The sequence below is a fragment of the Solanum verrucosum genome, unplaced genomic scaffold (genome assembly GCF_900185275.1).
Source record: "Solanum verrucosum unplaced genomic scaffold, falcon-dt-bn FXZP01000284.1, whole genome shotgun sequence".
Classification (NCBI taxonomy): Eukaryota; Viridiplantae; Streptophyta; class Magnoliopsida; order Solanales; family Solanaceae; genus Solanum; species Solanum verrucosum.
In genome coordinates this window covers 1814313-1829626 of record NW_026019936.1, presented here as the reverse complement: position 1 = coordinate 1829626, position 15314 = coordinate 1814313, and the positions used below count along the sequence as shown (strand labels likewise).

Here is a 15314-nt window from a genome sequence, read left to right as displayed (position 1 = left end):
ATTTATAGCACCTAACAAGTCACAACAATAATGTTGGTTATGGGTCAATGATTAATAAAAGACAATTTGGATTAATTGTACACATCTATGCACCTCACAACAATATTAACCACTGAAATTTTAAACACATTTTCATTTATGTTGGACAGCTATATTTTTTAAAATAAAGTTTCGTTATTTTTTTCTATTTTTCAAAGCACCTAAAAAGATTGATAGTACATTAATTTTAAAGTGGAATATCGATTCGAAACGTCATTTTGGCCGCAATGATTTTAGCCATAATTGTTCAAGTACCCTTTTATTTTATAAATATGGTATTTCTTAAATTTGTAATTTAGAGCAAATATATTTTTCATTTCTTAAAAAATAGTCTACAATTTGGATTTAAGAAAAAATTGTTAATTGACATTCTTTATTTTCTAGAAATGAATATTACAACTATGTGTTACTAAGAAATTAAAATATTTTCAGTTCTATAAAATTAATATTAGATCACATTGAAGATCTATAATTCCATTCAGATTGAGTAAATAAAAAAACTACTTTAGTAATCCAGAAACATCTTTAGAAAAGAATAGTGACCAAGACATAGTTTGTATCTAAACATAGAAGCATGAAGAAAATTGGCATGCTGTACTAAGGGAAGGAATTGACATCTATTAGCCCTCTTTTGAAAAGTTGGCACAAAATGGCCATTATTACTTTTTAAGCTAATAAAAGTAGCAAATAATTACTCCAAAAATTATTTTGTAAATTCAATTTTTTTTGGAAAATTACATAAATAAACATATTTTAATTAATTAATTACCATTACCATAAAGAAAGAAACAAAAATGTTGAGGAAGAAAGAAAATGATTGTGCACATCTATAGCACCTCACAAGTCACATGTTGGTTATGGGTCAATGATTAATATAAGACAATTTGAAATAATTGTACACATCTATAGCACCTCACAACAATATTAACCACTGAAATTTTAAACACGTTTTCATTTATGTTGGATAGCTATATTTTTTTAAATAAAGTTCCGTTATTTTTTTCTATTTTTCAGAGCACCCAAAAAGATTGATAGTATATTAATTTTAAAGTAGGATATTGACACTATTAAATATGTGACGAGTTTTTTTATTTAATATTAATATTTTTTTATTGAAAAATTATGTTATATAAATAGGTAAAAAAAAAGTTATGTATATATATGATTATTATTTTTATTATTTCATTTTATTTGAAAATGTTATTAGTAGATTTCTATTGAGTCGGGTCAGAACAAATATGTGTAGGCTAACTCAGCTCTATTGTTAGTTTTTCATTGAAAAATTAGGTTATATAAATAGGTTAAAATAAAGTTATGTATATATATGCAGTGGCGGAGCCACCTTATCATTAGGGGGTTCATCCGAATTTCTTTTGGAGAAAAATTATATTTTTTTTACATAGTTAAAATATTTTTTTTATGTATAGACAGTAGATGTCGAACCCCCTTTGGCTATTTCGTGTGTCTATTTCTTCAGATTTTGAACCTCCTTATTGAAAATTCTGGCTCCGCCACTATATATATGTATTATTATTCCTATCATTTCATTTTCTGTGAAAATGTTAGTAGTAGATTTTATTGAGTCAGGTCAGAACGGACACATATAGGCTAATCAGGCTCTATTGACAAGTGTATGTCAACGTGTATGACTTAAATTCAAATTAATTAGAACCTAATTAAACGAGTGTGTTTTGGACATCGGATGGCTAAGATCCGACATCGGATGGTTAAAAAATACCAAAGAAATAAAGCCTTAGAAAATTAATATACCATCAAGTACATTATACCAATAATGATCCGACAATTAATTAATGACCGTTAAATATATATATATATATATATATATATATATATATATATTATTTTTTTAGAGAAAGTTAGTATATGTTTAGGTATGAAACAACAGACTCACAATAGTTTAAGATGATTGTGTTTGTATATCTGCATAAAATTTGAATTTTTATACAATTGAATCAAGCTAATATACAATTAAATCGAGTTAAAATATCTGTATTTGTATTTGTATATCAAATTTCTCTCTCGCTTTATACAAACATAAATTGTACATTGTATTTGTATAATTTATGTTTGTATAAAGCGAGAGAAAGAGAGAGAAAGGCAAAAGAGAACTGAGCAGGGGAAGATTTGTATTAGTGTAATTATAAGTGTATAGGACGGAGAGATATGTATTTGTATTTGTATATGCAGTCTCTCTCGATTTATACAAACACAAACACAATTTATACATTTGTGTTTGCATAAAAGTGAGAGGCGAGGGAGAGAATTGAGAGTGGCGAGAGAGATTCATGGGAGAGAGGTGAGAATGACAATGTGTTTTTTTACGAATTGGAATTAAATGAAACTGTAGTTATAACATTTATTTTGAATTAATAGTTTGCTATAATGCACAATTTTCCCTATAATTAAAGGAGGTGACATTATTTTATGAGATTATCTTATCTACGTAAGGACGCGATTTAAAAATACTTGCGGAAAACAACTTTTCCTAAATTAAATTCAAAAGTGTCTAATTGCAACACTTATTGATTGAATTAGATCATAGTTTGAGTATATTGACAAGTTATAATATATTTTTATTTTTTATTCGTGGTAGTGGGAGGATCTTTTTGTCTATACCAGGGGCGTAGCTATAGCTATCACAGGGTGTCCAACTAGGCTTTTGTTGAAAAATTACATTGTATATATATGTCAAACTACATTTAAATGATATATATTTAAAGTTGGACACTCTTGATAAAAGGTATGTTTTTTATGTAGTGGTAATAGGTGTCCATTTGAATGCATGAGTTTTGGGTTTGAACCCCAAATAGCACAATATTTTTTTTATTTTATTTTGATAGTCACACACCATTATTTTGATAGTCACACACCATTACTCAAAAATATTTCTCTTAAGAGAGATGATACTCAAACTGCTCAAAACTCTTTTGGAAATCTCAGTTTCCTCTCATCTTAAATGTAAAAACATTTACTCTTGGGAATACTTAGTTCCAATATATCATTTTAAAGGAAATGAACTCAGTTCTACTCTTCCTCAACTCATATGCTCAAGTCTTAACACAAATTTAAAAAAAGTTTGCAAAAGACTTCTTAAAATAGGATTCATGCCGAATTATGGACGTGAATAACTCAATTCAAGGATTCAATGATACCTCTCATTTCAAGATTGTTCGACTCATAGGGTTCATGTGGAATTATGGGCATGAACTGCTCAACTCAACGACCTTCATGGGTAACATGTAGTTTCCCCATGATTAGGAATATAATCCCTAAATGATTAGGAACTCAATACTCAAGACTTAGAACTTGAAGATACTACTCCTCTCAAAGATACTCAACTTATGAAGTTCATGCGAAATTTATGGGCATGAACGACTCAACTCGAGGGTCTAAATAACAATATGGAATTCATGTATACGATTCTTCTCATTCTCATACTTACTTCCTTAAAACTTAGCTAGAATCAATAGTGTCACAACCCGAGTCTACACCCTGGACATGGCCGATACTCAAGAACCATTGCTGGTCCCTAAGGATACACACTATTATAAAAACACGAATTCCAAATGAAATGATGAAGACATTTTTGATGAATATTCTGTTAGAAATCCCATATATACTAACAGTACTCTGACAAAAATGTTCATTAGAAATTCACGTTTAGCCTATCAAAGACCACAATAAGCCTTGAAAGCATCATTGGGAGCTGCATAGCCAGCTTGGGAAGTAACATACTCAGATAATCCAATCATTTCAAATGGCTTGAAGAGTAAAGGGTGTTCTTCATCCACAAGTTTTTTTGGGCCTTTATAAAGTGACCTGGTTTCGAGAATGAAAATAATTGAATGGAAAATCTATCATTTTCTCCAGTCATTTTTACCTTGTGGACGGGAGAATGCAATCGACCATTTGTCCATGCCTATATAAATTCACGTCATCAGTGCATAAAACTCAAACACATTTATATGAAGGATCTAAGGCTGGCAAACGGACAGGACTGGATCAACAGGACCGATTTTATTGGAACCGGGTCTTACCGGAACCGGTTCTTACCGGATCATTTTGTACCGATAATTTTTTATTTTTTTTTATTAACTTTAATTATTATATAATATTATATTATTAATTAATAAAATTATATTATTAAAAAACTTCAATTTAAAACTTTAAACTTTAAAGTTACTTTAAAGTTTCAATTGAATTTAAGTTTAAACTTTAAACTTTAAAGTTTAAAATTGACTTTAAATTTTAAAGTTTATAACTTTATATTGAATTTAAATTTTAAAGTTTATATTGAATTTAAATTTTAAATCTTAAAATTCAATTTTATATTAAAGTTTAAACTTTAAACTAATATTAAAATAGTTGAAAATTAAATTTCTAAAATGACTTGGTTTAAATATAAGAGACTATTTTAAAAGAAAATCAAGGCGAATAGCCGTATATTTATTCAAATAAATAAATTGTACAATACAAATATTAGAAAGAGACAAAGAGTACATAATCTAGGTATTGAATATTAATTATTGTACTAACAATTGAAACTCTTTTTAAAATCTTTTCGTAACTTTTGTATCATTTCAAAAGAAACATTTTTTGGAACTTGTATTTGTCGTTCTTCTTCCATTGCTTCCATACCATCATCACTATTATCACCAAATATTTCATCTATTTCGTCTTCTATTTGGCTATTTAATTGTGGTAGTCCGGTATTTCTTCTTTCGGCATTGACCCAATCTTGCCTTCCATTTATTATTTCCTTATTTGTTTATAGCCTCATAAATTTTGATGTGTTATTGTGATGTCCTTATCAATCAATAAACACATGATGTTTCGTATTGGAGGGGAGTTGTTCCCTCAAGCTGCAGGGAGAATCACACATTTTCGATGAATATTCTGTTAGAAATCCCATATATACTAACAGTACTCTGACAAAAATGTTCATAGGCTCCAACAAATATCAAAATTCATTTTTCAGTTTTGCATGAAAATATTATATATGTAGGTAGTTCCATTTAATATTCGAGAAACATAGGTTAATTCCAACAAATATCAAGATTCATTTTCAATTTTGCATGAAGAAATTATACCTATATCTTTTTCGTATATTCCAACCTTGGATATATTCTTCACAAATATCGTTTGGTATACGTCAGATCCTCTAAAACCTATTTTTTTGTTTTTGAAGGATCCAATAATATTTTTGAAGATTTCGAGTATCACGAATTTCAACAAAGTAATAAGACTAGATAAAAATAAAATAAGTAACACTTACTTTGAATAAATCACCAGACAAAACTGCATAAGAATTTGGTGAAATATTGACATCAATCCACTCTCCATTTTTGTTGATTTGCAAACCATTGACTTGATTTTGTGATATAAAAGTCAAGAAGTTACCATCTGTGTGGCCATTCAATCCATCATGTTTAATATTATTTTCATGATCTCCACTAATAATTGATGATCCCTTGTAATGTGTAAATCTAAATCTCATATAATTAGGATCCAACAATTCATCAATATGATTTTCTAATCCCAAATTCTCCAAAATCATCCTTTTCAACAATTCATCCAATTCCATAAGTGGATTTGAGTAAGCTTTTACCAAATTGCTGCAAAAATTTATCACATCATAAAAATAACTTTATCGCTACTCCACGACTCTAATCAATGCACAAAATAATTTTATTTATTAAAAAAAATAAAGTAGACATACCAGAAATCAGGATTACCATGAGGCCAAAAGATATTAGCAAAAGTTTCAACATTTTGAGGATTAAGCAAATCAGGAATACACAAACTCTCATAAAATGGCAAGTGTGGAATCATTTCTGAATAATTTTTCACTTTGGTCTCTAAAGGAAATTCAAATATTTCTTTTGAAATACCAAAAATACCCTCTCTAATTTCATTTGGAATTTTATCATATATTGCTTCAAAACAACCATATTCTTTTAAAGCTTCAAAAACTTGAACTTTTGTGGATTCCCATAGTGGAGTGTTTGGTTTTAGTTCTAGATTAGAAAAATCTATGGTGGGAATTAATATTAACCATTTGAAAGAAACAAAGAAGGAATTAAAGACTTCACAATGTGAATTAAGTACGGGGGGGGGGGGGGGGGGGAGATAGAGAGTATATATAGACAAATAAATTAGCACTTGTATTTTAAAATTTGTACAAGACAAGTTATAAGAGACTAACACCTTGTTTGGATGGTTTGTTATGCACTGTATTGTACTGTTAATTTAAATACAATGTTTATTTTGATTGTTACTTAAGTTTATTGCATCGTATTGGTCAAATTTGTTGTTAAATAACAATGAAAAATATCATTTTATGTAACGATCGATTTGGTGCTTATCGTGCCGTTACCTTAATATTCTTTTTCTTGTTTTATCTCTACTTCTTATTTAATAATTTTAGGGAAAATGCATAAGTACCCCCCTCCCTCCAACCTATGCCCGAAATTCCAGAGACATACTTATACTATACTAAGGTCCTATTACCCCCCGAACTTATTTTATAAATAATTTTTTACCCCTTTTCGACCTACGTGGCATTATTAATTTAATATTAATATATTTTCATTGAAAACTTATGTTATATAAATAGGTAAAAATAAATTATGTATATATATGAATTATTATTTTTATCATTTCATTTTATTTGAAAATGTTATTAGTAGATATCTATTGAGTCGGGTCAGAACAAACATGTGTAGGCTAACTCAACTCTATTGTTAGTTTTTCATTGAAAAATTATGTTATATAAATAGGTTAAAATAAAGTTATGTATATATATGCATGGGTTCATCCGAATTTTCTTTGGCGGAAAATTATATTATTTTTACATGATTAAAATAATTTTTTAGGTATATACCGACACGTATAGGCCAATTAATCTGAAATTTCACAACGTGATAGATAAGCTTAACCTTCGTTAATAAAAAGTGGACAACAGAAAATGACTCTAACAGGAAGACAGGTCAGCCTTATGGCATACATTTGAAATATATATTTTTAACACAAATATAAACGATAGAACTAAGGTTGCCTGATGACAACATACATTTTGAGTTGTTGACTGATGGAGCAAAATATTTTGAAAAACCTGCTGAAAAAGAAAGACAACAAATTTTTGTTAGGGATTTCCACGTATATGATCAAACATGTTGGATGGGTATAATGCGGAACCACTAAAAGTTATTTATACAAATTATATGTATCAAAAGTCGTAGTCCAATTTTAGTGGAGAGATTACAAACCATATGTACCAAAAGTGTAGTTCAATTTTAATGGAGAGAATAACGTCTTGAAATATGCGATCTTTCATAATTTGAGGATTTGAGCTTTCAATTTATACAGGATTCATTGTCAAACGAAGGTCCAGTTGCACAGGAAAGAAAATTAAAATACAATGTAGTTAGGAGAAAATAAAGTGAAAGAGGAGAATAGAAAGCAATGAATTCTAAAGCACAATGAAATGAAGAAAGTAATAGCTGAAAATTGGAGAATTGAATTAGGAAAATAAAATGAAAATTCGAAAGGGAAGTGCAGCATAAGAGCTAAATATAAAGGGAATAAGTTAGTCAATGTGTAAAAAGGTCTGCTAAATTCTATGTGGGTAGTTGGACTCGAATGTTTGTCCCCAAGTTCAACTATTTCCTCTTCTTCGCCTTTTAACCCCAAAATAGGTAGAAGCACCAAAACCAAGACTATTGAAAAACAAAAGTTTTAGATGCACGCACTATGTGCATCAAGGATCCATAGTCATCTACTACCTATTTATTTCTATTTGCGAACATGCATGAACAAATTAGATACAATTGTTGAATTGACATAAGAAGGGAGCTGACCAATTTCTCTTTAATTGCATTTCCAAGCTTTGAATCAGCAACTACCAAAGTTTCCCCATCACAGTGTGCTTTCAAGAACTTGCGCAGTCCTTTGTTGGGCTTGCTATTTATCAACAACATAACTTCTGACAGAGCTTCTCAACCTCAAACTTGGAGAAAGATTTTAGCTTCAGAACCTGTTTTTGTACCAACCAGTCAAGTAAATAAATGAAGAACGTAAACATAAAGTTGAAAACTATAGAGAGTTGATATCCTCACCATCAACTAAGCACAATATATGTCCAAATTTCAACATGCTACACCAAGATTTCTACTTCTATATTACGATGATTTACTCATCAAATGGTTTTCCCAAAAAAATTACCTTTCTGGCGGAATCAGTTGAGAAAAATCAGGGGAAAGGGGAAAGAAAATCTTACCACAACTAAAGAACACAACAACAGTGAAAACAAAGTTGAAGGCGAAACAGAGATTTGAATCTATAATCAGAATCCGGGAAAGAGCAAAGTGAAAATAGATTTGGAGCATATTCTAGATTCTACTGTTGTGTAAAGAATGAAGACAAAGAAAGTGGATTTACATAACACAGGAAAAGGTTATTTACAGATTTACCCAAAATTAACATTAGAATTACCTTTTTGCCCTTGTTCGTCCCTCTCAACTCTCACTTCTATATAAGGGTAAAATATATATATATATTTAGAGAAAGTTAGCATATGTCCCTAAAGCCGATAAATTTTTTGGATTTTATGACAATTAATCAATATCGGTAGAGCTTTAATACTTTTTTTTTTAATGTGTATATTTAATGTTGTAAATTTACTGCAAATATGTAAATTTAAATATTGCGGATAACTGCACTTTTTGAAATTTCAAATAATACATACGTGGCATCTTATTAATTAGTCACTTGGCAACTATTGAAATCTGTTCTTATCTTAAAAAATAACTGCAAAATTTAATTTTAAAAAGGTAACTAATACCAAGTGGCGATTCAGTATTTTGTTTTCACTTTAATTTAAAATTTAAATACATCTTTAATTGATTTTAGAAATTGTAAATTTTTAATTTTGAAACATAAAATATTTTAATGTAATTATTTTTTTGGTAAATTTTAGATACAGATTTTTAAAAAGTTAAAATTATTTTTTGAATTTTAGAATTGTTGAATTTTTGTGGTGCTGACACGGAACACTTTTTACTTTTTTTATTATATATAGATAGATTCAAATTAAAAAAACTGTAATAAAAGAAATATGAGATTATTTAGTTGGTTACTCAATTTTTTTCTTATTGCATGATAAATTTAGATACTAATTTGATAGATTTTTAAATGATTATATATATATATATATATATATATATATATATATATATATATGAATATGGTAGTTTGTTTTTGAAATGATCTTACTATATTGTATTTAGGCAGAGTATAACGTAGTTAACTACTATTAAAATTTGAATTCTTAAAAATGGTAAAAAGTTAAAGTAATAGTAAAAATTAGAGATTTAGTTTTTTTATCAGTTTTTTTTTCTTTTTTTTTTTGTGTTTGCAATTTTTACTTTTTTTTTTTTAATATTAAATATGTTGGTCAGCATTTTAATATTAATATTTTTGTATATTAATTTGCTTGAAATGTTTGGAGTCAAAGTGTGGCATTTGCTGTGAAATTGTCTCCGTTGGTGGATAATTCTTTTGTCTTAACCGTTGGACATTTATTTGGAGCATTACACCATTAGGAGTTAGTGCAATATGGCATTAGTGCCTACTTGATTGTCACTCATAATTCCTCTATTATACCTTGTAACCTATGTAATTTTTAAGGCCATTATCTTCACTACTTACTACCCCATTATCTTCCTATTCATTGCTAGGAAGACTCTCTCAACTATAAATAGTGGTGGTCTTCATTTGGTTTGTGACACACAACACACAAGAAAATATAGAGTGCATAAAAGTTAGTCAAAAAGAGAGTTCTTATTAGTTGAAGGGAGGTGTTCATTTTTGTGGAGCTTTGGACTCAACTCTTGTCCAGAGTTGTTGAGTTATACTTTGTGAAGGTTGTTGTATCCTGGAGGGGACAAGTCAAAGAGGACTACTGTTGGACCGGTGAAAAACATTGGTTGCAGTGGGCTTGAATCTCCTTAAAGAGAGCGAAATATCTGCGCCTCAGCCTGAAGAGTGTTTTGTTTCTTCATTTGATTTTTCAATTGTAATCTTGCAATTTTATTATTTTGTAATTTTTCACTAACAATTTTAAGGAGATTCACCATGGATACAATTGAAAAAAATGCGGATGTCAAGATGGGAGACCTTAACAAGCCATTTTGGTTAAATGGTAGCCATTTTGGTTAAATGGTAACCATTTTAAGAGATGGAAGGGTAAAGTACTTTTCTACTTAAGTTTTCTCAATGTTTCTTATGTGTTAACTGAGAAGAATCCTAATAAAGTAGACATCACCTCTATGAATGATGATGAAACTATTTCTCATCTCGAGAAAGTGAAAAAGTACGATGGTGATTCTTATAAGTGTCGGTATTATATTCTTAATTGTCTATCTGATAATTTTTATGATTAGAATCCTAGTAAAGTTTAAGGGAACTAGTTGATAAAGAGAACTTTGTTTTTCATAAAGAGTATTCAGAGATACTTGAGAGCAGTTACCTCTTTTAAGAGGATATTTTGAGTAATTACCTCAAATTGAGAAATATTATGTTTTATACATTTGAGCATGAGTATGTATATTTATTGAGAATAGTATTGAACAACGATATGTGGATGAGTACAGACAACTCAAAATCCTCATAAACTATGTAGCCAACGTTAGTAATGGATCATACTTTTTAGACGACTGCTTATTGCTTTCGAGCAGAGCTTTAGTGTATCCACTTAGTTGATGTGTCCTATATCCCGACACTGACAACGTGGGCTAGACATTGTATCATCACGTTGCTCATAGTGATGGTTGTCGGCTAAAGAATCTCCCTAATAGTTTAACGAGTATTTTATTGTATTTTCTTATACATCCGTGAATTAGCCTCTTTTACTTGTAAAGCTTTAAATATTATATTTTTACTTATGATTTGAGTTTAGGTGAGTAGTTCTTCAGCCTTATCAGTTCAGTTATTTATTCATTCAACTTTATTATATGTTCGTACATTCAATATACTAATGTCATTCAACCTGCATTTTTTTATGATGCAAATACAGGTGTTCAGGATCATCAATAGACGCTTTGTTGAGATCACTTTGTTTTCCAGTTAGATTTTGGTGAACCTTCTTTCATTCTAGAGGACTCTAGTTAGGGTGTCATGGGTCTTGTCCTGAAATCCTTGTTGAACTACAGAGGATTCATAGATAGATAGAGTTGAGGAGTCTCTCAGTACCTTCTTTTCCTTTAAGATGTTTTGCAAACTATTGCTATTGCATTGAGTATTTTTCAGACAGTATGAGTTGAACATTTTACAATTTTAATGATTTACTTCAATTTTAAGTTTTTAAATGTTCGATTCAGTCTTTCACAAAGTAGTTTGTCACTCCCCGAGGCTACCCCCTTAGCTTGACGTAACACGAAACATAGGATCACGAGTGACCCCAAGCTAACCCAAGTCTGGCATATATCAAGCATACTAGAAATAACTGAGTAAAACATGTACTAAGCGGAAGCTAAAAATAATGGATATCTGAAAATGGGGAAAAAGCCAACTAGCCTGAATATGTAAAACATACTAAGAGTTTAGTGATATTTGACAACCACTTAACAACTCAAGCTGCATCTACTACTCTGTCTGAAAAGCCTCTAACTAAGTTGAGTTACTGGGACATGCCCCAACTAACTCTAACAAAACTGAAAATTAAAAGTAAAGACTAAAATGAAAGCATGTTTATTATCCTTGAAATATGAGGACTCACCACTGAGGCAGCTGAATGCGGACCGAAAATCGATCTATGTGTGATCTAGATGCAGAGTACCTGAACCTACATCATGAAATGATAAAGCGCAGAATATGCGTCAGTACTTGGAATGTACTGAGCATGCATGATATAAATTTTAAGCTGAACAAATACATATAATTTGAACAAAGCATAACTGAGCAGTGACGTAAACTGAGCAAGAATATAAATACTGAAACATAATTGGAAAAGCTAAATTGAATGAAATGACCAAGTACTAATCATTAAGATGACATGCTGAACTGTATATTGATATAACTGCTGAAAACATGGCCAAATGCACTAAAAGTCTGACTATGGGAGTTACTATTAACCGACATAAACCACATGAGCTAAACGTGGAGTCCGATGTATACGCCCCATCGAGAGGACCCAATATACCTTGCCATGGGTATAAAGGCATGACTGGCGTGATCACTAAATCTGATGCGCAACAGAGGGGACTTAAAATCCTACTCGGGCATGTAGTTCTGAGACTATGAGGTACGTTGAACCCTAGCTCAACTCGGTGTTAAGCCTACTCCCAACTAGAAATGTGTACAATATAACATAACTGAAATATATAGGATAGATCAATATTTTGACATGCTAACTGAGAATGAAATATTTAAGTACTAATAATGGAACATTCAAACTGAGGCATGTATATTTGTTTATCTGACCTAGCCAGTGTAATTCATTAACTAACGAATCTACACAACTAAGGTTTTGAGTTTCATGCAAGGAACTAAGTAACTTTCACGACCCGAGCTACACCCTGGACGTGGCCGACACTCGAGAACCATTGTTCTTCCTCAAGTGAACCCTCATCCTGGCCGACTACAAGCGGAAGACTAACTCAATCATACAAAGCTTAAAACAAAATAAAATTCATTGAAACTCAAATAATTAACTCTGAATATAATCGTATATTCAACTAGCCAAAACTAGGCAACTCAAGTCTTCAAAACATTTAACAAGATAAATAAAACAGACTTCTGAAACTCTATTGTCAATCTATGAAGCATCTAACTGACAAAGATGGAATTCGGTACAAGACCCATGACATCCTAACAACTGATATAACTGAAAGTACAAGTGGAACCCTTCGAAAGTAAAGAGACTCACCATAGATAACTCGAACTGCATATGGTATCAAAGAAACGCCTGTTGATAACCCTGAATACCTGTATTTCCATCATGAAATGATATAGGCTAAATGGCACAGTACGTGGAATGTACGAGCATATAAGGGGAATTTTAAAGCATAAATATAGGCTTGAACTTGATAAGAAGGAAACATACTTACCTCTTCTGAACTCACTCAACTCAACTCAAGAATAAGATACTCACCTCAAAGATAAAATATTCAACTCAGTGAAATAAGGCTCAACTCAATAATAAGATATTCAACACAATGAAATAAGGCTTAACTCAATAATAAGACACTCGATTCTTGGTACTCAAACTCTGGATACTCAACTCTGGATACCCAACTCAATATAAAGTAACAATAAGAGATGCAATATATCGAAAGCTTTTAAAACAGTAGAAAGCAACTCATTTTATTTAAGAATACAATATACTCAGTTTGTATGCAAGGATACAATATAAACTCTGTTTGTTTATGAAAATACAAGTAAAATCTGTGTATATAAAAATATAAATATCTCTGTGAGAGTTTCTCTAACCCACAACCATCACTATGAGCTATGTGATGATACAACGTTTCACCCACGCTGCCAGAACTGTCCTATACTTTGCTAGATTATAAGACCTACTCACTAAGTGGATCTACTAGTCTATGCTAAAAAGCATTAAGGAATCATCTAAAAAGTATGACCCTTTCTACCCATGTTGGCCACATGGTTTATGAGGGCTGTGAGTTATCTGAACTCTCCCCCATATCGGTGCTCAATACTACTCCCAAAATATACTAACTCATATGTTTAAAAACATAACTCTTATTGTGGTTTGAGATTATTACTCAAAAATCTTTCTCTTAAAAAAAATGGTACTCAAACTGCTCAAAACTCTTTTAGAAATCTCAGTTTCCTCTCATCTTAAATGTGAAAACATTTACTCTTGGAAATACTTAGTTCTCATATATCATTTTAAAGAAAATGAACTCAACTCTACTCTTTCTCAAAAATATTTCAAAATCATATTATAATATGATCATTGATGACTTGGGAAGTCATACTACATAAACATTGATGGTATATCTAGATACCATGTTTCTTATACATTGATGGCATACTCGATTGTCATACTAATCATGCTTTAGAAAACGCTTTTCTCAAAACTCATATTTACTTTCTCAAAACTCAGTTTAAGAACTCAAGTGTTGGCTTTAAAAAAAGCTTTTTAAAATTTATAACTCAAATCATAGGGTTCATGCAGAAATATGAACATTAACGACTCAACTCAGGGATCTTAATATAAATAAAGTACCTTAGTACTCAGAACTCAAGACTCAATGATACTACTCATATCTAGACTGCTCGACTCATAGGGTTCAAGCAAAACTATGGGCATGAATAACTCAACTCAACGACATCATGGGTAACATATAATAGTCCCATGATTAGGAATATAATCTCAAAGGGATTTGAAACTCAATACTCAAGACTTAGAACTTGAAGTTACTACTCCTCTAAAAAATACTCAACTTATGGAGTTCATGCGAAATTTATAGGCATGAACGACTCGACTCAAGGGTCAAAATATCAATAAGGAACTCATGTATACAACTCTTCTCATTCTCATACTTACTTACTCAAAACTTAACTCAAATAGATGATGGATCTCAAAGGATTCACAATTGAACTCAAAGGCTTTCTTGAACTCTACTCTTAACTCTCTCTTGAATGTGAATTATGAATTCAATAGTTATGATTCATGATATGAAGGATCTCAATAACAATATAGCAATTCGATAATTAGGAATAGAACTTTTAAAAGAAACATGAACTCAGGAACTCAAAATCAACTTATCTCAACAATACTCAAATCTAGGGGTAGAATCCTAGATTTCTCTTTTACTGATTTGAAAGTAGATGTAGGGCGTGAGGACAAACTATTCCAACACTATGATAACCTTACATACCTAGAAGAACAAGGTTCTTGAAGAATATTGAAGAATAACTTGATTAGAAACCTTGAAACCCTAGCTTGAAGGTAAACGATAAAGAAAACGTTTCTTTAGATTCTTGAATTAGTTTCTAGAAATCTCTATGGCCAAGAATTATGATTTTCATTGGTGATTCATAATTGTATATAGGAATTTGAGTTGAAAAAAATGGAATTCTTGGAGAAAGACTTACCTTGAAGAAGATTCTTGAAAAAGATTGAAAGAATCTTGAATGGGATCTTCTACTTTGATTTTTCCTTAGGGTTTTGTCATAGGATTTGAGATAGAAGCGAATGATGGATTAAAAGATGAAAATCTGATTGT

General features: G+C 30.6%; 1 pseudogene; it reads right to left on the bottom strand.

Moving 5' to 3' along the window:
* Positions 1–3728: 3728 nt before the first annotated feature.
* Positions 3729–8039, bottom strand: LOC125835766 (probable 2-oxoglutarate-dependent dioxygenase AOP1; annotated as a pseudogene).
* Between the last annotated feature and the right edge of the window lie 7275 nt (positions 8040–15314).